Here is a 24867-nt window from a genome sequence, read left to right as displayed (position 1 = left end):
ATCACCGTGATGATGATGGTACACTGCTGCTGCTGGAGCTGGATGGTGGTGGCGAGCATGATCAAGGATAGCAGGCTCTGGAGCTAGATGAGCAGGGTGGCCGTGAGCAGGGTGAACGAAAGCAGCTGGCGCTGGGGCTCAATCTGGAGCGTCACCTTGAAGAACTGGAGCTAAAGCTGGCGCTGGCTCGTGGCCTTGGTGTCCATGGTGGTGTGCTGGATGTCGCGGGTGTGAGCTCGGTGATGGCCGCCATGCCAGGGCACTTGAGTTCGGCGGGCAAGCATTGGGGCGGCGTGAGCGCGAGAGACCATAGCTTACCTGACGAGAGCTTCGACAATAGAAAAATCCAAGCGAGAAAGATTATAACCTAACCCTTGACTTTGAAAAAATAAAGAGGTACTTTTGGCTTTGTGAAAAAAAAAACGAGTGGACTCGAGAGCTGGTGACGCTGTGGATTGTCAGCAAGGGTGCCATTGGGCTTGAGCATGCCAAAGAGCCCAAACCTAGATGTGAACAGCGATTTAATCTCACAATCACAAAATGCTCTAGGTACAAATATTTCCAAAAGAGAAAACAACTTTAATTTAATGGCAACTCCTTTTTAAGCTTAATCCTAATGTAGTGAACAAAACTTTTTTACTCATTTTTCAAACCTCTGGAAACTTGGCACTCATTGAATACGAGTCATAGAGTTCATGGAAACACAAGCTATTAGCGTGCACAAACTACTTCCTTTTGCAAAAATGTGGGAAAAAGGAACACAAGATAAATGTCTATCCATTGCTGTTTTGATGGTCTCACGGTGCAACATAGCTCCATATTGATATTAATCCACAGCTCGTCTAGAGTAAAATTGGTCAAAACGCCTAGAATGATCCAACAATCGAACATATTTGGAGATGCTGGTATGGATTCCAAAAATCCAAAGCTTTTCTTTTCACCATTCTAGTACTCATCCTGACATTTCAAGAGCTTTTTAGGAGATGAGGTTTGGAAGGACCAACAAGCTTTTATAGCCAAGCAATTGCATGGAAATGGTATGTACATACTCAAGGTTATGAAATCTCATTTTGGCAACATCCTATGAAGGTTTAAAGCTGAGGGATTTGTGGAGCATACCCTCAAAAGAGATGTGTGTGGAATCCATAGGATGGGCTGCTTGATGTGTACGAGAGGAACTCCTTGCAAAGCTGTTCCAGATCATACCAATTTGATTTATATTGTGTTAGTTTTGCCAATTGCTTAATCATCCTCTTGAATAACATTGCAAAGAAAAACACCAGCCTTGTTCCTCCTCCTCCTGGTAAATATTATATATTATTATTATAATTATTAGTAACACAAATATTATTTGGTATTTTGGTTTGCTAGTAAACATATTTAGCTATATAATTGTATAGCTAAAAGTCTTTTAAAATGAGTAACTTTTCTTTCTTACAAAATTTCAAAATTGGAAATGTCACCTTCACATTCTTTCAAAGTTTAAGCGCATTTGCTCTTGGTGTCTTGTAGCCACTTGATCAATTCAAAGAAACTAATCATTAAATGTTTACTAGGTGATGTACAATTTGCTAATAGAGAGAGCCAGGTCAACAAAAAGAGTCATTAAGAATAAAATTCTAAAATATTCTGGTACACTAAAGAATATTTTCTCATGGCAATATTTTTATTAAAGAGGTATTTTAAACATACTAGTAATTTAAATAATATTTAAATATGAGTGGCAATATTTCCCAATTAATAGAGGTTTTGCCTTGTAATCTAATTTACAGAAGAAAGTATTATTTTAAGATTTAATAATTAGTATTATTAAATATTTATTTTTACTGTAAAATCCATTTGAGTGTAACTTTAAGAAATGCCCTTTTTATTTTATGAGTAACTTATAAATAAAATTTAAAATAGATATTTTAAATTCAAATACAATACTAATATCTAATTCTTTCTCAATATTATGAACTCCTCATATTAAATTTTAACATTTGAATCCATCGCAAAAAGCATTAAATATATAAAATACATATGTTTGTAAGGGATTAAAGACCTACCCAAAGTATAACATTGCAGGAAGTATATGCAAGTGCAACTTAGGAATTAATTTGTTGTGATATTTTAAATCTTTGTATTTACAATATCAATTCCATAATTGAGAATTATATACTTGTAATGATAGTATTGTTATTTAATGTTGATACTTTTAACTTCCACCTTCAACTATAATGCTTTTGAGTATGTTGCCTTGCTTCCTTTGATTATGTATTTGTAATTTTCACACATTCATTTTTTCTCGTTTTTAGAATTTCTTGAGAAAAGTGCTAAAGTTGAGTTTGTGGTTATGGTTATAAAGTGTTCTTTTCAAATTTAAAATTTGCTTCAACTAAAGCCCAAAACTCTAAATTCATCAATTTCACCCCTTCTTCAACTAATCAAATACATAGTATATATTTTACTTTCTGGATAATTAACACTACATAGACTATGTGAGCAAAACTTCATTAGGACATAACAACATGAATAATCACAATATTGTGGAGGATTGCCATATTGTTGTTATCTTCAAAAACAATCAACTAGAGTGTGTAAAGTTCATATAGTAATTTGCTTACTATATAATATTCCTCCAATCCAAGTAAAACATTTGATTGTAGAACTTACTTTAAGTTGATGTCTAACTCACTAAACTCTATGAATCTTTCCTAATTTGACTTGGAAGCACCTAGCCTCTTCATTGCTCAAAAGCATTGGTCTTCTTTGTTCTATAGTTATGTAGTTATACTTGAGATAGTGCAAATGTGTTTGTTGTATGGGCTCACTTACTCATTCTTTTCTTTTGATAGTTTCAAGGTTCTCAATTAGTTTTATTGCAAATTAAATTCAAAAATCATATAAAGTTAATCTCATCACTTTTATGACTTTGTGACCAAGAGGTTGTGTCAATGCCCAAACCTTCAAAATTACGTTGATCTTTTTTATAACTTAGCCTTTCATACAAAAGTGTATAAAGGTCTATTGTAGCATAGAGATGACCAAGTCATTCTAGCATGTTTTATTTGAAAATATGTATTTAGAGCAATTTGTTTTTGATAGTCATATCATATGGTAAATTTCAATAAGATTTGTTGTTAACACTTGGTAGCAAGTATTTCAAAACTCATTGAATAAAGAAAGAGAATTAATAAAGAGATCAATATGAATACTTCCTTATTTGAGAAATAACTAAAGTCCTTAAATGTGGAAAACAAATAAACCACTATGTCAGCCAAGTCTGTAGTTGTAGAATTGCATTTTTTATAAACATTGCCTCCAACCCACTATAAACGTATAAACTTGTAGTACTTATTTGCATCTTGTAAAGTGTTTATACCTTTTAAACTCTAGTTGAACCACTTGTGGTTATTATGGTGTTTAACTTAAATACATTAATCTGTGCGTTCATATAAACTTTATTCCTAATGGAAAAGGCAACTCTTTCTCATTTAACTAAAACTTTGTTTATACCACCATTATAGACAATTCTAATACCTTATCAATTTGTTTATGCTTTGTTACTCATGAAACCATAAAACATTGATGGTGTTGAAAATCCTAATCCAACTTAGTATATATTATTTAGTAGTGTTTAAAAAAGAACTTAAAATGGCATCTCTTTCAAATAGCTATATTTGCTAATATAAGGAGCTAGTAAATAGTGAGCCAAGGGAGTTGTGGAAACCTCCCCTAACACATGCACGCCCAGGAGCAGCTCTACTCACGACTGAAAGCCAGGTTCAAATGGCTACTAGTTTATTTCTATTCTAGGTATATGCTGGCGGTTAGAACCGCCAACAGGAGAGTGGTTTTGAAAGACTCCAGCACAGCGAGGGTTCCCCATCTCCTTTCCCACTCCATTGTACTTCAAGACTCCTGAATCACACCCCTATTTGCATTATCTTTGACTTGAGTCTCTCTCCCCGCCGATCCACCACTTCTTTCACCCCTCCTCAGCTGGCAACCTCCGGAGATCAGGCGCCAGCTCTCAGATCGAGTTCTAGTGGTAGCAGCATTCTCATCCGCCTCACATTTTTCCATTAAACATTTGGCGATCATGGTGGGATGGATCGCTGAGAGAGATCAAGGAACAAGAACCCGGTAACCATTTGCAGAGATTCAAGAACTTCAAGAACCACTCTTTCTCTCCACATCGAGCATGCCACCACCAACATGGGTACCCGGAACACGCCTCGCTGCAGCGACCACTAGAGGAAGAAAGCTACACCAGCAAATTTTCGAAGAAATTAAAGATCTTTCAACGAGACCTCCTAGCGCTCTATCCGAACGAGGAGAAGAAGACCTTTGCAACCAACCCCAACATCAGCACCGAACTCTTCACCGGCCAGCACTGAGGAACCGACAGCAAGCCCGAGCATCTTCTCCGAGATCTTCTCCGACCAGCAATCTGAGAGCCCAACTCCGAATTCGAGTAGAAGAACACCGACTGCAAGCTAGAGAACTCACCGGCAGAGCTTCCGAACTCTTCTCCGACAACAGCTCTGCTTTACCGACCAGACAGAAGAACAACAAGAATTCCGGCAACAGATCTTCCCGACCAATGCCTCTTCCACACACCAGCCGCACGTTCTCCTACGACAAGCCTCCGACACTCTATCCCGGCATCGGCCAAGTCACCGAAGGAAAGCTCCCGAATGCATCGACAATCTTCCGACAGACTCTCTGACTGAGTGCCCAAACCAGCAACGAGGACATCATCCAATGACGACACGACGCTAATCTCCATGCTGCCAAGACTCTGTTCGACCACGCCATCGAGTACGCCGGCCTAGAGACCATTGACGACGAAATTGGGTCTGATCACCCCAACCAGTCCGACTATCCGAAACTCTTTGTCGAGCTTCATCTTGGCACCGGCACCTGGAAGACCAGCCTGCACTCAGCACCTCGTCTCGACAAATCGATTGGAGACTCCACCGACAAGCCCAAGCCGAAGAAAGAAACGAAGAAGAAACTCCTGGAGTACAACTTCTACCCACTTCCGGACGAGTTTTCCTCTAAGTGCCCGAACACCAGCCCGGACGACATCCCGACAACTTCTTCGACCGACCTGCATGACAGCTCTCCAATCACTCCGAATCAGTCAACTCCCCGATGAGCTCCAAGAAATCATCCGGCAGAAGATTCGCGACCTTCTTCCAGCAACACACTTTGTTCAATTGACTGACGGCATCCTCCTACTAGCGACCACTTTTTGGATCAGCACCGAGTTCGTCTGTCAGCAAGAGTTTGACGACCGACACCTCGACCAGCCACTCTACCCGACTCGGATCTACACCGGCATACCAGCTAAACATCTCTGACACATCTTCCACCGACACATCTTTCACCACATCTTTCATCTTTGCATAGTAACCCTTAGAAGATTATACAATAACTACTACCGAAGACTAGCTTCGAAGCTACAGGCCCGAAGATATTTCCGGAGCCTTGAGATTATCGTCGACACCGATTTGACATTCAGCCAGATACCCGACAACATCACTGACAACCAAGTCGAGAGTTTGATGAAGACCTTCATCCCCGAGATACCAACACCCAAGATAGTTTTAGTGTACAAGAACCCACGGCTGAAGAGAGCCGCATGAACAAGCCGAGGAAAGCAGCCAGCAAACAACAAGAAGACACCGAAAGACTTCAACGACACCTCCAGCGAGAGTTGAAGAGACTAGAGAAAGAGAGAAAAGAAAAAGCCACCCAGTGGTCCCACTTTGTACAAGTTTCTGAAAGAGAAAGGTACATTACTGATGAATTGTTTCCCAAAATTGCAGCCGGCGAAGACGCCGGAAGGATTTTAGAAGGCTACCAGAATTTTAGGACACTGCCTGCTTCTCCGACTGCAGCACCGGAGAACCCGCCAGAGACCCAGCCAGAAGTTCAGCACACTCCCCAGCACAGCTTCCACAACCCACTCTTCCGAGGACAGACCGACCCAAGAACTTATTTCTCCTGGACTGTACTGACAGCTTCACCAACAGTCCTCGGCACACTGTTTTCGACACCAGTATCAGCTTCTACCTCGACCACACCGTTCGCCTCCACACCGGACTTCTACAACTTCCAGCAACAACCAGACTCCCTGAAGCTCAACTCAGTCGAATACGGCCTCTGACCGATATACATTGTTGACCCAGACGATTGACCAGCACATCACCAGCAATACGAGTTCGGCCAATCCTCCGAATACACACTTGACCAACTTTTCGACCAGGCGTTCAGCAGACCCCACCAACAACCAGAACCAGACATCGATCTTCAGCAACCGGACTTACAGGTAATACTCCGACAATCCTCTCCGGAGACCTTGCTGAAGCCTCCCGGAGAACCTCTGCTACCATCAACATCAACACTGCCACCACAGAACACTCCACCAACTGCTCTGTCAAACATCCCACCAAACACTCCACTGAACACTCTGCCACACAGTCTACCAGACATTCCCCCAGACATCGTCACCATGACAATGGTACTCCCCAACACGATCATCGGCAAGCTTGTCACCTACCCACAATTCAAAGGGAAGAAGACCGAAGACCCAGAAAAGCATGTCATTCGCTTCAAGGAGGCTGCCCGAGTCAACAGCCAGCAAGACAACCTCGCATTCCTCTTCGGCTGCACCCTCAAAGGACGCGCCGGAGAATGGCTCCAGACGACTGACCCGAAACTCACCTTTGACGAGCTCACCAAAGCCTTCACCAACCACTTCAAGTCAGCACTCAGCCAGTCAGAGAAGCTTCAGAAGATACAGAACATCAAGATGCGTACTGGCGAAACTCTCGAAGAATACACCGAACGCTTCACCAAACACGCCAACCGCTGCAAGAGCTCTTCTACTGACATACTTTTATACCAGTGGTACATACAGGGACTAGCTTCACACTTGAAGAAAGCTGCCACCAAAATCGACACCAGCGATTACAAGACTCTTTCCAAAGACTTGAAAGAAGTTCAAATCCGAGGAAGATGGACTTCGACTCCGAGGAAGATGAGGACAACCTCCTCGACAGCCTCACTGGCAAGTCCAAGGACAAAGTCGGCATCCGAAAGATCCAGAAGCTCCTCACCAAATTCACTGCATCCGGTGACAAATCCGACGTCCAAACTGGCGTCTGGTGCACAAGGACACTCAGCCACCGACTGCAAACTCCAGATCGTCAAGTGCCAAATCTGCGGGAAAGACAACCATGACACCAAGACATGCAGATTCCGCAGCCAACCTGAAGTCTGACAAATCTCCAACTTCCCTTGGAGACCTCCCTGACAGCCTGAGTATTCGACCCAATATCCGGCTGCACCTCCGAACAACTGGCGACCGCCCCAGAACAACTACCTGACGCGACAATGGAATGCACCACCGAGATTCAACAACAACTACAACAACCGACCCTACTTCAATGACCGATACCGACAACCCGACAACCGGCCATACCAACAAGACTGACAAAACCAGATGGACTACAACAACAGCCAAGCCTATCCACGCTACCAGAATCAAGGGTATCAAGGCTACAACAGATATCAAGGCTATCAAGACCAAAGATATCAAGGCAACTACAACAGCCGCCCATGGCAACCCACGAAATCCAAGACCAGCCCGGCCCTCCGAGACTCGGACCGCTGCCGCCCAGACAGCCAGACCAACAGCAACAGCAACCACCGACAACCAGACTGATCGAAGTCGACGCACTCCCATTTACCAAAGAAGACCCAGAACCCCAAGTTCTGGCAGTCCAGACTCGAGCACAACTTCGAGCACAGCATCGACAACGACCGGACAAAGACTCAGACACCGAAGATGACACGGGCTCAGAGTGCCTGAAACAAACCCCTGAGTGGAGGAAACGCCAACAGCTAGCTGCCAAAGTACAAAAGCACCTTACTCAACAGCCACCCGAACTGGTCATCCTCGACTCCGAAGACGAAGAACAGCCCGAGTCAAGCACACAGCAACCGAGAAACCAGCTGACAGCTTCACCGGCACAACTCTTGGCCAACTCGATTGGAGATACAACTGTCGCTGAAGCCATCCTCACCCAGAACATCCAGATCACTGTCGGCCAGCTTCTGAAGATCGCTCCATATCTTGTCAACCAACTGGTTAGTTCTTCGTAAACACATTGCTCATTATCATATGGATATAATATAAGTATCAGAATGACTTGATCATCAATTGAGCAACACCATAAATAACACATATGTCATTACTTCAAAGGTTTATATGAGTATTAATTGTCAACTCGATTCAACAAGATGCAATATAAATGCCACACCCCACTAATAGAGATTTATAACACTCATCATCACTAACTTTGTTTACAACATAGACAAGCTCATGCCACTCTTTTTCTGACCAAACTCAAAACTAATTTAACACCAAGTTATTCAAAGAACAATAACAAAGTTCCTTATAAAAGAAATAAGCATTGTAACCTAAATCTTCAATAGCAAGCCTAGAAAAAATGGTTTACCACTTCATCGCTATCCATCCCACAAATCACCACTTATAAAACTATCATAACTAACATGTAATAAGGTAGAGACTCTTGATTGCATGATGTAAGCATGAAAGCTCTATTTCGTTAAAGTGGGATTTATTCAGTAAAATGGGACTAGGTACAAATTTTCAAGTATTTGAAAATGACGTGAAATTATATGTTTTTTGTCCAGGGGCTAGACATATCTGGGGCATGGTGACTAGCGCGGTGACTTTGTGTCCAGACTGAGTCCATCTGGTTGTATAATAAATCTCATTGTCAAGGTGAACAAGCCGAATCTGAAGCTAAAGAAGAGCGATGGCATGCGCGCACACACTATTTGTTTGTTCATTGAGCGTGTGGTGAGCTTTCCAAGATGAACATCATTCCTATTAGCCAGACATATAACTTAATGGTGAGAACATTTAGATATTATTCAATGTTATCTTTTTCTAACGAATCTAATTGTGAAGGTGTAGCAAGAGGCATTGCTAGTCTGGAGAAGTCATTTAACTCATTTGACCCTTAGTGTATTTTCATGAAACTAAATAACATTCATATTATTAAGGAATTTCTCTAGTACCTTTTTTTTACGACATAGAGGCTTGCATTTCTTTTAAAGGTGATTTAGTAAAAGGCCTGAGGGCACATGCCATTCTATTTCTCAGACCGGTATTAAGATATACTAGTGCAAAGGGAAAAAGGTATTTGGTGATCAAGTAAATGACATGAGGGCACACGCCATTATAAGCCTAAGCGCTAGTGGACACCTCCTTTTTGGTACTCTCAGCGGTACTATCATCCTTCTCCGGGTCAGTTGTTTTGCTTTGGATTGTTGTCTCTGACGTTACTGGGGCGTTCTCGATAGTTGTTAATGTTGCCGTTTGTTCAGAAAAATGATCACCTGGAGTATAGTACGGGGAGTTTGGAAGACTTATATATTCTACATCTTCACCTATCTCCTTCTCCGTCTCCTTTTCTGCCTCACTTACAGATTTTGTGCTTGCCATGAGAACGCTCTTCACCCTAAAATATGGAGTTCGTTGTGTTATAAAAGGAAACCAACACACACGCTGCAAGGGAATGATGGTACATAAAGCACGTAAGCCCACAATATGGGTTTATGTGCCATTAATATGGGCCACACGCCATATTATTAGATTTATGCACGTGTGATTGGTAAATGCATATGTCACATCATCTTTGTTTTACCTCACACACTATATCAAGCCTCCTGTGATTCAGATTCGGATTGTTCACCTTGAAATAAAATACATTAGAAACTTTGTAAAGGAATATTAATGAATCTCACCTTGAACCCGAGTTATGAATGCTCTTGCTGCATCTCTTGCATGGTCTGGCAAGGTGATGGTGGCACTCTGCTTCCGCATCCAACCATGCACAACATTATCCACCGATATGCTCATGCTGGGATCCCTTGGATTCAGCACCCATCTCTTTTCTAGGCAATCCTTCGTATATCCGGAACTTGGCTTGAACCACTCCACAGTTACATTGAAGGAGTTAGTTTCCGCGTCCTCCTCTGCATCAGTGATGCAGCGCCCCACCCATATCATTTGTTTTTTATTACTGGGTCTGACAAGCACGACCATTCCTTTGCAGACCTGTACTGGATTGAATGCTGAATCCGGCTTCTTGTTCCTCGGCCCACAATAGTGATCCTCAACATCGTTATCTGTCACTGCATTTCCAGAGGACATTGTTCCGCTACTATCTGGTGCTCTGGGTTCTGGCCAAAAGGACTCTTCCAATTCTTCATATACAACCGGCCCATTTTGGATAGCAGATATAATCTTCTCCCAGTATTCGAGCAAAGGCTTGCACCTCTGAAAATAGGATTCTCCACCAAACACCAACCCCCTCTTCCAGAAGGCAATATGCTGTCTAATCCCGGCCACTATACTTTCCTGGTCTTTGAGTCCATCCGGGTGCATCGGCCGTGGGGAACCCTGAGGAATCATAGGTTCCCCAGTTATGGGATCTCTCTTGAAGAGTTCAATGCCGTCCACTGGCAGCCACACTGTGTCCCATTCTCTCATCTTGTACCTCATCACTGGAGCACCGTCACACATGCTGAAATGAAACTGAAGAGGCTTGGAGTGGCCAATCAGCGTTTCGGATCCATCCCTGATGTAGCCTCTTACAAACCCCTTAAAGTCTGGAACCTCTGTCAGAAGTGCAGCTTCAACAGTGCCTTTGATGCAATTTTGGAATTCATCGTAGAGTTGTGGGAGGGTGAGGACATTGGATCGCCGGAGGGACTCTGCCAGGTGACTGAACATGGCATCGACGTCTTCATGAGTGTGCCCAACCATGAGAAAGCCAAGTGTAACCGTTTCAAATATGCCTTTGGCAACAAGCATCGCCAAGTACGCGAAGACGTACATGTTTTTGTTCTCACTGCCAGCATTGTCTGTTTGGAGCAGAAGATGGGGTGGAAGGCCACATCGGCCGCAAGAACTTCCTTGAGATTCTGCTTCGTTTGGATGAGGCTGTGCATTCACCGGGCGACCAGCCTCGTCGGAATGGCATGAGGCCTCACGTGATAACCCTACAATCTGACGGCCAACATATTCACTGGGATGGCATGGGGCCCCACGCGATACTGCAAGCCTTTGCTCCTCCTCCAGCTGAACCCTGTATGGGGTTCGATCGACAAGGGCCTTATGCAAGGGTTGGCCGTTCAGCTCAGTCTGCGCACTTTGCAGAGACCTTAAGTGTTTTGCTAGGGACGCAATCATCATGTTTGCACCCCCGCCACCCCATAGAGGTACAAAGAAGTTCCCATAGTTCTGGGCACCATGCCCATGAGCGATTATGCCAAACAGAGACACAGGCAGCTGCATGGATGAAGAGATTGCCTTGGGGGCAGGATTGAGTCGAGGTAAGCACGTCTTTTTCTGGTCCATTTTGTCGTGGATGATGCAGAGGTAAGAGTCAGGTCTCTCCATGGAGAGAATCCTGTTATGATAATATGCAGTCCTGCAGCTTCTCTGCTCGATGTTGTGGTCGAGCCGCCTTCTAACCAACGTCTCTCGCTCTTGAGCGCTGCAAGAATTCTTCGACAAAGCCATTTTGATAGCAGTGCACTCGTCACACTTTGAAAAGCTGGAGTACTTTCCTATACTCACATCCCTGAACCTGTTGCTCCACAATCTACTAAATCTAGATTGGCTCAGCTTCCTGTAGCCATTACTCTGGAGTTCCCGATTCACATCTTCCATTATGGCCCCCTTGGTATACATGGAAGGGAGAACTCGTTGGGTGTCTCGTGTTCCATCTTCCAAGAGGCGGGTTTTATGTGGTTGCTGCTCGCTACATGTCTCGACAAACCTCTTGAAGATTGCCTCTCCATATACAACATGACCCCTGGTTTTGTGCGTACCGTCGTTCCCATGGACTGCCTGTTGAACCCTTTGTTCCTCGAACTCAGTTTTGATTCTGTAGAATGTGCTTCGAGGGACTCCATAAATGATTTTCCATGCCTTCATGCAGACCAAACCCCTCTGGAAGACCATGCCCCCCACCTGATGTTCTGAAGCATCAACAGATGACCGTAATGCCTCATACACAAAATTGCGAGCTGCCTTCCAGGACAATGTCTTGTATCTTGCTCTCTCCTCTTCAATAGCATCCCAATCAGCATGTTGACAGCACCTCCTCTTGCAACAAGCAACTGTCGAGACCATTCGAACCTCCATCGCCATTTTCTGCCTTTTCGGTTCGTTGCTCAGATCCCTTTGGCTGCGCTTTAGGAAGGTGTACTTTCTTTTCCCATGAAGAGATGTTCTGTCATCAGTTGTAGTGGTGTTTGATTGTGAATCCTTCACATTCTCAAACACTAAGTGCCTCAATTTCCACCGCACAATGCTTCCAATAGTCAGACTGTTTTCTTCTGTGTCAACAACCTCTAAAATCGCAACTCCAATATCATCCCAGCCCAATTCTTGATTAGCAACCGCATCTCTTGGATCGACAACTGTGGCTAAGCCCTCAGCTACCACCTCCCCCTCGGGGTTGTTTAGAAACACTTTTGCCTGAATCCATGTAGCACGGTTCTTAAGATCCACGGAGGGAACATGCGTCGCACTTGCGCTGTCCCCAACATCTGCTTTCTTCTGAAGATTTTTCAAGGCAACAACAACATTTACCCCGACGACCATCTCTCCTCGTTCAATAGCGACCACATTCCCATCGAAGACAGTCTCTACTGATACAGCAGCATTGCCTTCCCCAAGCCTTTCACAGTGTATAACAAAGTTCCGATCCATAGACACAAGGGTCCCTTTTGCAACTCTCTTCCCACCATTCAAAATGTAAACCTTTTCCCCAACCCTGAAGGCCATTCTGAAAGTGTAGAAAAGAAGTTAAGACCATACAAAAAATGATTGGAGAATGGCCTAAATCATAACATACCAAACAACCTCAATAGCATGAGGCCACATGCCATTATTCAAACATGCTATTGACACCCACGTGAAATTTCGCATTCACAAAATTGGCATGAGGCCTCATGCCATCTTGATATACACACAGCTGCAGGCAAGTAAAAACATACATGACAATACGCTAGCCATGAAATTGCAAGGGCCCAAGATGGCATGTGGCCTCATGCCATTTCTAAATGTGGTCCTAAGCCATTCCATGGTGAACATACCAGGAAGCACAAGTGCCGAATATCAAGAGGAAGCGGTAGCCACACCAAAGACAGTGCCGCTCGCAACACCGCAACTACTCGTAGCGCCGCTCGCAACACCGCAACTGCTCGTAGCGCCGCTCGCACAAACTGCCACTCGCATAAACTGCCGCTCGCAATGGCGCTCGCAATGCCGCAACCGCTCGTAGACGCATAAACCACAGCCCACAACGCCGCTTACACAAGCAGCGCTCACTGCGCTCAGCGGAACCAAGAACACGGCGCACAAAAATGATAGACCTAGGAATGAGTTCGAGAATTCAAAAATAACACACGCTTGAACGTCACATCAAATCCTCTGACAAACCAGATCTTATGATTCCTCTGACAAATTTCAAACTGAGTAGCTTCTAGACTTTGCTGTCGGAGGTTGAACTTTGTCACATCATGTCCTTGCCTCGATCCAGCTGTGCCATGTCAGTGATTCGAACTTTGCCATGCCATGTCAGCAATCCGCGCCAAGATTATTCGCCGTGTAAAGGAATAATTACGCTGTGTGTGTACGTCCATTTATGGCAATATAAGGCCACACGCCATTCAAAGAATAATGCTCGACATAAGGCCACACGCCATTCAAAGAATAATGCTAGTCGAGCATTTTTTGGTGCATTTTTGGGTTCAAAATTGCATGAACCCACACGCTATAAAGTTTACCTGTACCAAAAATAAAAACAGCTTTATTTACTTGGGAATTTAAGTGGTTGAGGCATTTTTAAACTTACAAACACATGCCCTACTTACATTCCTTTGGTTGCCTAAAATTCAAAAATATTATAAACCTTTCTTTTTGCATTTTCAATGTTTTCAATTATGGTTTTTGATTTTCGTAGGACCAGCCTAGTAATCTATTTGCATCCCGTCATGTTTATAGCTAGCTTTCGTTCGTCCCCTTCGCTAGCCTGAGATACATCTGCTCGGCATCTGCCTCTTACAGCATTTGCCCAGAAAGGGCATCTTTCTTCACGCAGCATTTGCCACATGTTTAGGGTTTAGGGTTTAGGGTTTAGGGTTTAGCAATTCAGTAGCTTGATAAACATGCAAATACAGAACTTGATGCAAAATCCTTTGATATGTCACAATGCCCCTAGGACCATAAACACATTTCAATAGAGAGGGTCCTTTCATTTCATAACTCCTTACGTAGATCTTGGTGAAACCAGAGTTAGTGAAGTTAGTTTCTTGTGATCCCGCATCTGATTGTGATGTCCCTTTGCAGTTTCGATGGAAAGGTCAATGCACACCAAACTGTGAAATCTTGGAGCAAAATAACGGTCGGATCTATGGCAAATGCCCCTGAAACATTGTAAGGCTCGTGTGGTCTCATGTGTTGTCCGATTGAGATGCTTCTTTGCAGGGTCATCAAGAAAGACATTGTATACCATTCTGTAAAATCTAGTTGCGATCTAACGGTTGGATCTCTAGAAAACTCAAAAAAATCTCGCGCGTGTCAGAATATCCTAGGAATATACTCCTATGTGCCCCTGAAAATGGCATGCGGCCCCACGCCATTCAAGAGATAATGCCAGATGACGCCGAGAATTTTTTGGTGCATTTTTTGGGTTCAAAATTGCATGAGCCCACACGCTATAAAGTTTATCTTTGCCAAATAGAGAAAAGTTTATCTGTGTCATGTGAGGTAGTTACAGTCCTTTGTGCTCGGCATCTGCCTCTTGCAGCATTTGCACTGAAAGGGAATTTTTCTCCATTCAGCATTTGGCCCTGAAAATGGCATGCGCCCACACGCCATTCAAGGAATAACGCCACAGGACGCCTGGATTTTTGGGTTTAAAATGTTTAGGGTTTTTTGGGTTTTTTCAAAATATTTTGGGTCCAACGTTTTTTGGGTTTCTTTGGTTCAAAATTGCATGAGCCCACACGCTATAATATTGATTTGAGAGAAAAATAGAAACAGATAGAATTTCTTTATTTAGCTGAACATCTGCCATTTTTGGAAATACAAGATGCTTTGGAATATCCAATCATGCATGGTATAAATATAGCGAGGGTATTAAATGATATCCCAATCATGATCTTTCTTTTGGATTTCGCGTGCATGCAGTCCGAGGAATGATGACGTTGCGGATTTCTTTTGGATTTTGCATGCTTGCATGCGCGCGGCAATCCAGAAATTAATGGTGGCGCCCAAGTCCGAGGAATGATGACGTGGCGGGATTACCAACCGTTGTGACATTTCGCGCGTGTGAGGTTAGGTTTTGCATTTTGCTTTGTACTCGCGCTCGCACACTCGCGCTCCCGCTCGCATCGCGCTCCCACTCGCGATCACGCTCACTTCTCTACAGGTTTCTCGTGTGCATCGGCGTCCACTCGCGCTCGCATCGCGCTCGTGTGCATCGGCGTCCACTTCAAGACACACCCAGTTTGTAACTTCGCCGCCAACTCCGCCGCCCACTCCACCACCCACACGCAGCCCACTTGGCGTCCCGGGAGATTTCAGCACCACTCTCCAACTGTAAGTGGCAGAGTAGCCTTGCTGCTACGATCCGCTGCACACACAGTGCACATTCGCCAGCGAGTCCGGCCTCGATTGTCACGGCCTCCATTCGGCTTCAAATGGTAAGTCTTTTAGACGAAGTAGAAAATGGCATGAGGCCACATGCCATTCAGTAGCAACATTGGCATGCACCGATTGGGCTCTCGAGTGCAGTCCGGTTACAGATGGCGTGTAGCCTCACGCCATCTTAGGATGCAGCCTCAAGACATCTGATGCAGTGGTGAATGGCGTGTGGCCTCACGTTATTTCCAGCTGCTAGCTTTTCATCTGTCAACTCTAATTGTTGTGCATTTTTGAACAGGCGAGGAATTGCGTTCTTCTTCCAGCCACTGTCAATGTGGATGCAGAGAAGGGGGAGGAGCTCACCAGTTGGACTTTCGGGATGGAAGGCGAGGATCTGATGCTGTACAACACAGATGGTGGGAGAAAAGAATGCATGGGGATCCTCATCCAAGTGACAGACACTCCATGCAGTTCCATGCAAGAATATGGACTGGCACTTGTGGTAGAGACAGCGTCCGCCTTCAAGATCCACCTTGCACATCCTAGCGGCTTCCCGGAGGGGGGCAGCGGCTATGAGGAATTCCTAGAGGGAGCTAGGGAGAGGTTGTCCAGGAGGCCCACAATTTCAAAGACGCTGCGGGTCTATGAAGATCACATGGAATCCACGGACCTCACCTACGGCGATGTTCAAAAACTATATTCCAACATTGAGCCGTTGAGAGTGCCTCCAGTTTGCGAAGCGAAGGGGAAGGGGGTCGATCTGGAAACTACCCCGAAGCAGAAAAGGGTGGTCAAGCTCAAGCCGACGTCCGACTCTGCTGCTCCAAAAAAGAAGCTACTCGGTGATGCCATTGCCTCGGGTTCGAACACTACACCCACCAAAAAGAAGAGCCGCAAAGAGCAGAAAGAGCAAGAAGAGGCAGCAAAAATCGTCGCAGATAATAGTACTTGTTACTATTCCAACAAAGTATATACAATCGACGTGAGCCGTATCGAGATCCAAAGCAAATACAACCACAGGCTAGTATCTGATGAGTGGGTGGAGAAACTGAAGCAGAAGATGCTGGCAAGTCCAGTAACACCCGACATCGCAGACGTGATCCCCTACTACCGAACAATGAAGGGCGAGACGAGGTTTCCAGACTTGATCAATAGGAAGGTGTTGGACGATCAGAACATCCGGTTCTATGCCGTCTCCGGGCAGCATTCTAGCTTGGCGATGCAACAGATAGTTGTGGATATTATGGTGGGCGAGGAGGTGAAGAAAGTCTTCAAGACAAGAGTTGTCCGCCTGATAAAAGGCAACTCGCCCCTCCGATCTATCATATACATCTCCCACGCGCAGAATGTCAAGCAAGAAACGTGCTACAAATCGGGTCTGCACGAGACATTGGCACGAACACGGAAGCTCTGGGTTCAACTGAAGAAGCCACAAAAACCAGGACAAGGACGTGCACTAGCAACTAGCGCCTGGCAGGTAAGCCTCGTTGCATGTGGCATAGCATGTGGCCTCACGCCATTTCCATTGCAGGAATTCTCGAGTCTTCTCTCGAAAACACTGGGGGTCAATGACACACTCAGCATCCATAACATTCTACTCGCGACAAAAGTTGTTTTTGACAAATGGGTAGATGTGCTAAGGAGGTACCATGACGGGGAGTTGCTAAACTCAATGGGTGTGGAGGACGGCCGGAAGCCCAATGATTTGAAGCTCAACGCCTTGCGTTTCTCGCGGTCTCTAGACGACGACGACCTTCTGACAGTGGCTAATGCTCTTCTACTTGGTGAGGTAGTCTTCAACAAGACCAAAATGACTCCCGGCCATATTGTGACATACGAGGACTTGTGCACGACTCTGAGAGCTCGTGCGCTATTGAAGGATTGGATCTTCGAGCAAGTGGCCGTGGCAAGGGTGAGCATCGACACCACGCAAGAGATGATGGAAGAGCTGGACTTGTCAAATGAAGACATCGACGAGTACGTGAAGGGGGCCCCCAAGTTCATCGATCTGCTGCGGGATGCCACGAAAAGTAAAGCTGAGAAGTTGGATCAGTATCCAAATTTCATTAAGAGGGATGTCGACCGCCGGCTTCAGAAACAGCTCGACCCCGCAGCAGAGGCCTATCGAGAACCTTACCGGGTATACGTGAATTCGGATGAGGATCAAAGGTGGAGGAGCATCGTTTCCCGCGGAGATGAGCAGGTCAAGAACATCTTTTGTGTGATGGACTTCACAAACGAGGAGATCACTCATGCAGACGAAGTCAGCTCCATCATTGACTTAATGGTGGGACTTGCGGAGGTGGAATCTTCAGTCCACTATATGATCTACGACTCCGAATCCTATCACAAGTTCTGGAAGGCCTTGAACGAGGTGAAGGCTCGGTTGAAAGGCAAGGAGATGCGGGAGATCCATGGGATAATGGCTAAGAAGAAGATACCGACGAATGTCCGCATCTTCACAGTCGCCCTTGTTATTGGTCTTGCAGCAGAGTGGGACTGGAGTGACTTCCCAGCTTCGTTCAACAAAGCCGATCGAATTGATCTGAGGGAGGTCAATTTACCCGTGCCTGAGGAACTGAAGACGGCTATGGAGCTTTCGAATCCAAAGAAAGCTCCAGGTGCAGCATGGGAAATGCTCAGCTGGGTCTTCAACGCAATAGCGGGTGACTCCAAGGGCAAATGCGTTGTCGAGTACAACTGCGGCGGACTATTCTTTCGAGCCGCACTACTCAAGGGTGTCCCGTGTGTTGCGGTGACAAACTCCATTGAAGAGGTGACTTCAATGGAGCATATAATTACAGTTGCCAAAGAAAAACAGTATTTTCTCTACGAACCTGGTGAGTACGCACTTTAAGTTTAAATGTTATCTCACAAGCTCTGTATGCAGGAGCGTGGCCACCCCCAGATGCTGAAACGGCGTTAACAGCTACTGATGTTAGGCCGAGGTCACAACCTGCACAAGGTAAGGTCACATGAGGCCTCACGCCATTTTGATTATAGATCGTTGTGAATATTCAGACACGAGGACTGAAAAGCGCACTGGTGGCGCGTCGAAGAAGGACAAACAGACAAGCAATAGGAAAAAAGGAGGTACAAATTATATTTGCAATGGCGTGTGGTCTCATGCCATTCCTTGCAGGAGACACTTCTTCAAAGGCAAAACAGGCAAGCACCAGCCAAGCTCAAACTGACAGTGGTCATAAAAAGCGAAAGCACGTTGGACAGTCGTCGGGATCAGAGGCGTTTGATTCGAAAAGGAAGAAGGGCAACGAAAAGATGATAGGTAATGCCTCGCGGTTATAGCGTGTGTGCTCATGCCATTCATTGCAGATCAAGGGCTGAGTGAAAGGAGCCAGTCACCACCTTCTGACTCAGATTCCTATGGCGGACTCCCCTTCCCCAATCTCAATGGAGAGGTACAATGGATGAGGGATGCTTTTCAAGTCAGGGCCACATTTTTCTCATCTCGTCGTCTTCGAAGGGTGCAAGAACGTGCAGAAACCATGTTAAGACAGTCGGGTGAGAATACGGTCCTAGGTCACGCACTAAAACAGGCTATGGATGTCTTGTATTTTGAGATGGAGACTCGGCCAGATGATTTTTCCAAGATGGTCCTGGAAAAACAAGCAATCCAGCCTGAGCAGCCTATGGAAGAAATGCAAGAGGGGGATGAGGAGCCAGAGAAAGATAATGAGCAGGAAGACCAGAAGGACGAAGAGGAGGACGAAGAAGAGGAGGACGAAGAGGACTTGGATGGTCCTCACAATGGTGACGATCACAATAACGACGATGACGATGATGACGATGATGGCCAGCCTGAGGTGGCCAAAGAGCAGCGGAGGAAGGTCATACAAGACAAACCATCAGGTAAATAATAGTACATCCATTCCTAACCTTTTACCATTTCTAACATTGTCCATGTAGGTCGCAGAAGAAATGGTAAGTAGAGATTATTCAGTTGAATTAAGATACAAACTCTAGCCTTTAGTGTCGAGGAAGGATAGTGCCAAGCAAGGGTCGAAACGTATGTCCAATCCTTCAGAATCAGCAGTGCGCCCAAGTGATATCGGTCCTAGTTCCTCAATAGCAGTTGATGGTAAATACAGTATAGTCGATTCAATGTGCTAATGAGTTTGTTTTTAGTAGCACGGGAGGATACCATCTCAATCGAAGGGAGATATTTGGACATGCATATGGATCCGCCAGTGGACTCTACTTGCATGCAAGAGTCATCAGAGCTGGTGGAGGCTACTATCCATATCAACGCCAAGCAAGCTGACCACGCTCCACTTGATGCTGCCCATACCACTGAGTCAATCTTGTCCACGTATCCAACTGACGGTGACCAGGCGCCATTGGACCCGCATGAGGCCGCCCCAGCCGCCGAGCCGGTCGTATCCTCATTTCCAACGTGTGCCCAATCGTCTGACTACGCGCCGTTGGAACCTCCCTACACCGCCCCTGCTGCCTGTTTGGTCATGTCCACTTTGCCAACGGAGGCACCAGCTGAAATGGCGTGTGATCACACGCCATCGGAACCACCCCATGCCACTGTTGAGCCAGTTGTACCAGAGTCTACAGCTGAAATGGCATGTGCCCACACGCCATCGGATGCGATTGACCCCACATTGCAGAGGAGAGTATTTCCGCCCTTCACGTTTCCTCGACCAAAACCCTCTGAACGACCATCGGGAGCACCATTCGCTAATATTGTAGATGGTAAAATTGACTTGTACCATTTTTTATGCTGACGCATTTCATTTCAGAGTCACGGCGAAAGTACTGTATCGTTTTTGATCTGAACGGTGTCCTTTTCTCCCATGAGCGTGGCTCGTCCTCGAATGTCACTGCACCCTCCAAAGCCTGCGGTCGCAAGTTGGTCAAAAGAGACAGATTCACATTAATCACACGGGAGAAACTGCGGGATCTAATAATGACCATGCGACACTTAAAACAGAGGGCAGGGTTCAATTTGCAATTGGGAGTTTGGACATCCATGATGCGCCACAATGCATTAACGTTGCTACAGATGATGCACGATCAGACGCGAGTAATATTACCATTTGACTTTCTCCTAACGCAGGAGGATTGCTTGACTATGGTCCATGTGAGGGGTAGCAAGCCCATCTTCGTCAAGGCAGAGGCTGTAGTGATAAACCGGACTGCTAGGTCAAGTGAAATCCTCATCATCGATGACTCGCCGATTAAAACTGCAGCGAACACGCACACATATGCAGTGCACCCCATCTCTTGCAGTATAGAAACTAGGGAGAAGAAACCGTATGTTCTGGGGGACCTTGCAAAACGGCTTGAAGCGATGGTGATAGAGAACCGGCCAGTCCAGGAGGTGGCTGCAGAAATCAACCAAATGGCAGATGGAACGGTATATCAGAAGCCATTTGATCGGACAGACACCAGTCATCATTTATGGCATGTATATTGTCTAGCCAAGCACTATCCGCATCTCCATAATCTGCTCAACCGGATGGGTTCTTCGACCACTGAACATGAGCGTGGACGTATTAGAGAAGAGATGGCATTACTATTGGGTTTAAATCCTGATAGTGTGGAGAGTGATGAAATTCCAAGATTATTGTATAGGCGTTGGAGGCAAAAAATAACAGTCTGAGATGGCATGTATTTATTTAAAAATGTAACTTATTATGGCATGGGGTTCCATGCCATTGTATTAATATTAAAAGACAATTCTTTGAGAGGATTTGCATTATACTAGAAGTGTTACAGCATGTTATTGGAAGTCTACGAAGTTGTTTTATTAATAAGGGGAAAGTAAAGATTGAATGGGGACTTGGGCTCCACCTAGACTCGGAGCAACTGAGCCAATATTAAAAGGATGGAAAGAAATTGGACGACAATGACAAGGAGAAGAGAGAGGTGAAGCAGTGAGAAGTGATTGAGTAGACATTTCCTTGTTTAAAATAAAATGGCATGTGCCTCAATGCAGTTGAATTTTGTTATATTTATATACTATATAAAGGTTTGGAAACCTTATTTTACAAGTGGGATAATGACAATTCCCACTTTAACGAAATAGAGCTTATGAGCAATGATTTAACACTTCATTAGAAATCACCTCTCTAAGTAAAGAAAATGATTTATATGTTTGATCCTTTATCCCTAATAACTTTCTTTTTGGTCTTATCTTTGACCAAACCTCAAGTTTGTATTTGCATTGCCTTTAGTCCAATCCAAAAAATGTTTATGAGAGAGTACAACAATAACTACTTGAACCAATCCTTACAATTTTGATTGATCTATTTATAATCATGTCTATGAAGGATTCACTAGTATCATGCTAAAAAGTTACAAATCAACCTATTCACTATTTATAACAAACCTAAGGAAGGTTTTCTTTTACCCACAGTACATGGTTCAACTTATGGTAACCACCAATAAGCTAACATTAATCCTATTAACACAAAGTATAACCTTAAGTTGCTAATGTATCTCACACACGAGCTCAAGTGCAAACTCATACATATGGTACATCTCAATCCACCCTATAAACCCACGTGCAAGCTCACACAATATAGTACAAAAACGTAACCAAAATCCACACTCAAAGAATGAATGTAAAGTCATAACACCCAAACAACTTAAACATGTACCCACTTGGATCATTATTTTCATCTTTATATATATAATGAGATTAGTTGCCCAATCTCATTGGATAGTATTCATTGAGACTTATTCTTTGGTACCACATGTAATATGTAGCACACTTTATCTCTCTCTCTTTAAACCAACTGAAAAAGGAGTAATTGTTTGGTGAAAGAGCCTTTAGTGGCTATTTTATCCCTTAAGGTTTCAAGGATCCATAGTGACAATATTGTTGCGAATGTGACTTTAGGTATCGAAAGTTACCTGTCGGCTAGTCCTTATGGACACATTTACCTTACTACCACAATGATGCTCTATTTCATTAAAGTGGGATTTATTCAGTAAAATGGGACTAGGTACAAATTTTCAAGTATTTGAAAATGACGTGAAATTATATGTTTTTTGTCCAGGGGCTAGACATATCTGGGGCATGGTGACTAGCGCGGTGACTTTATGTCCAGACTGAGTCCATCTGGTTGTATAATAAATCTCATTGTCAAGGTGAACAAGCCGAATCTGAAGCTAAAAAAGAGCGATGGCATGCGCGCACACACTATTTGTTTGTTCATTGAGCGTGTGGTGAGCTTTCCAAGATGAACGTCATTCCTATTAGCCAGACATATAACTTAATGGTGAGAACATTTAGATATTATTCAATGTTATCTTTTTCTAACGAATCTAATTGTGAAGGTGTAGCAAGAGGCATTGCTAGTCTGGAGAAGTCATTTAACTCATTTGACCCTTAGTGTATTTTCATGAAACTAAATAACATTCATATTATTAAGGAATTTCTCTAGTACCTTTTTTTTACGACATAGAGGCTTGCATTTCTTTCAAAGGTGATTTAGTAAAAGGCCTAAGGGCACATGCCATTCTATTTCTCAAACCGGTATTAAGATATACTAGTGCAAAGGGAAAAAGGTATTTGGTGATCAAGTAAATGACATGAGGGCACACGCCATTATAAGCCTAAGCGCTAGTGGACACCTCCTTTTTGGTACTCTCAACAGTACTATCATCCTTCTCCGGGTCAGTTGTTTTGCTTTGGATTGTTGTCTCTGACGTTACTGGGGCGTTCTCGATAGTTGTTAATGTTGCCGTTTGTTCAAAAAAATGATCACTTGAAGTATAGTACGGGGAGTTTGGAAGACTTATATATTCTACATCTTCACCTATCTCCTTCTCCGTCTCCTTTTCTGCCTCACTTACAGATTTTGTGCTTGCCATGAGAACGCTCTTCACCCTAAAATATAGAGTTCGTTGTGTTATAAAAGGAAACCAACACACACGCTGCAAGGGAATGATGGTATATAAAGCACGTAAGCCCACAATATGGGTTTATGTGCTATTAATATGGGCCACACACCATATTATTAGATTTATGCACGTGTGATTGGTAAATGCATATGTCACATCATCTTTGTTTTACCTCACACATTACATCAAACCTAATGAACCATATCACATGTGCGCACATGCTATATATATGGAGAAGTATTATGCAAGGATAGAAAAATTCAATGCATGATTATGGAGAGCAATGGCATGAAGCCACATGCTAAATAACATTTTAGAGAAAGAATTAAAATAAAAACATGCAAACAGTACTGAGTGGACCAAGACTTAGAAGTGCACAATTGAATGAGGTATTTCTAATAAATATTTCACTCACCTTATATAAGAATGGCTACCACTCTCAAATGGCGTATCGCCTCATGCCATCACCTCGCAATTTGTTATAACAATCCGATGAATTCATATTCGGCTTGTTCACCTTAAACTTTAAGTAAGATTTGCTAGAACAACTAAGAATTTATACTTGTTATTTGTATCATCTCACCTAGGAATGGCGTAAGGCCACATGCCATCACGCCTCCTCTGATTCAGATTCGGATTGTTCACCTTAAAATAAAATACATTAGAAACTTAGTAAAGGAATATTAATGAATCTCACCTTGAACCCGGGTTATGAATGCTCTTGCTGCATCTCTTGCATGGTCTGGCAAGGTGATGGTGGCACTCTGCTTCCGCATCCAACCATGCACAACATTATCCACCGATATGCTCATGCTAGGATCCCTTGGATTCAGCACCCATCTCTTTTCTAGGCAATCCTTCGTATATCCGGAACTTGGCTTGAACCACTCCACAGTTACATTGAAGGAGTTAGTTTCCACGTCCTCCTCTGCATCAGTGATGCAGTGCCCCACCCATATCATTTGTTTTTTATTACTGGGTTTGACAAGCACGACCATTCCTTTGCAGACCTGTACTAGATTGAATGCTGAATCCAGCTTCTTGTTCCTCGGCCCACAATAGTGATCCTCAACATCGTTATCTGTCACTGCATTTCCAAAGGACATTGTTCCGCTACTATCTGGTGCTCTGGGTTCTGGCCAAAAGGACTCTTCCAATTCTTCATATACAACCAGCCCATTTTGGATAGCAGATATAATCTTCTCCCAGTATTCGAGCAAAGGCTTGCACCT

The sequence above is a fragment of the Selaginella moellendorffii genome, unplaced genomic scaffold, assembly GCF_000143415.4.
Source record: "Selaginella moellendorffii unplaced genomic scaffold, v1.0 SELMOscaffold_25, whole genome shotgun sequence".
NCBI classification, from domain to species: domain Eukaryota; kingdom Viridiplantae; phylum Streptophyta; class Lycopodiopsida; order Selaginellales; family Selaginellaceae; genus Selaginella; species Selaginella moellendorffii.
This window is presented reverse-complemented; position numbering follows the sequence as displayed.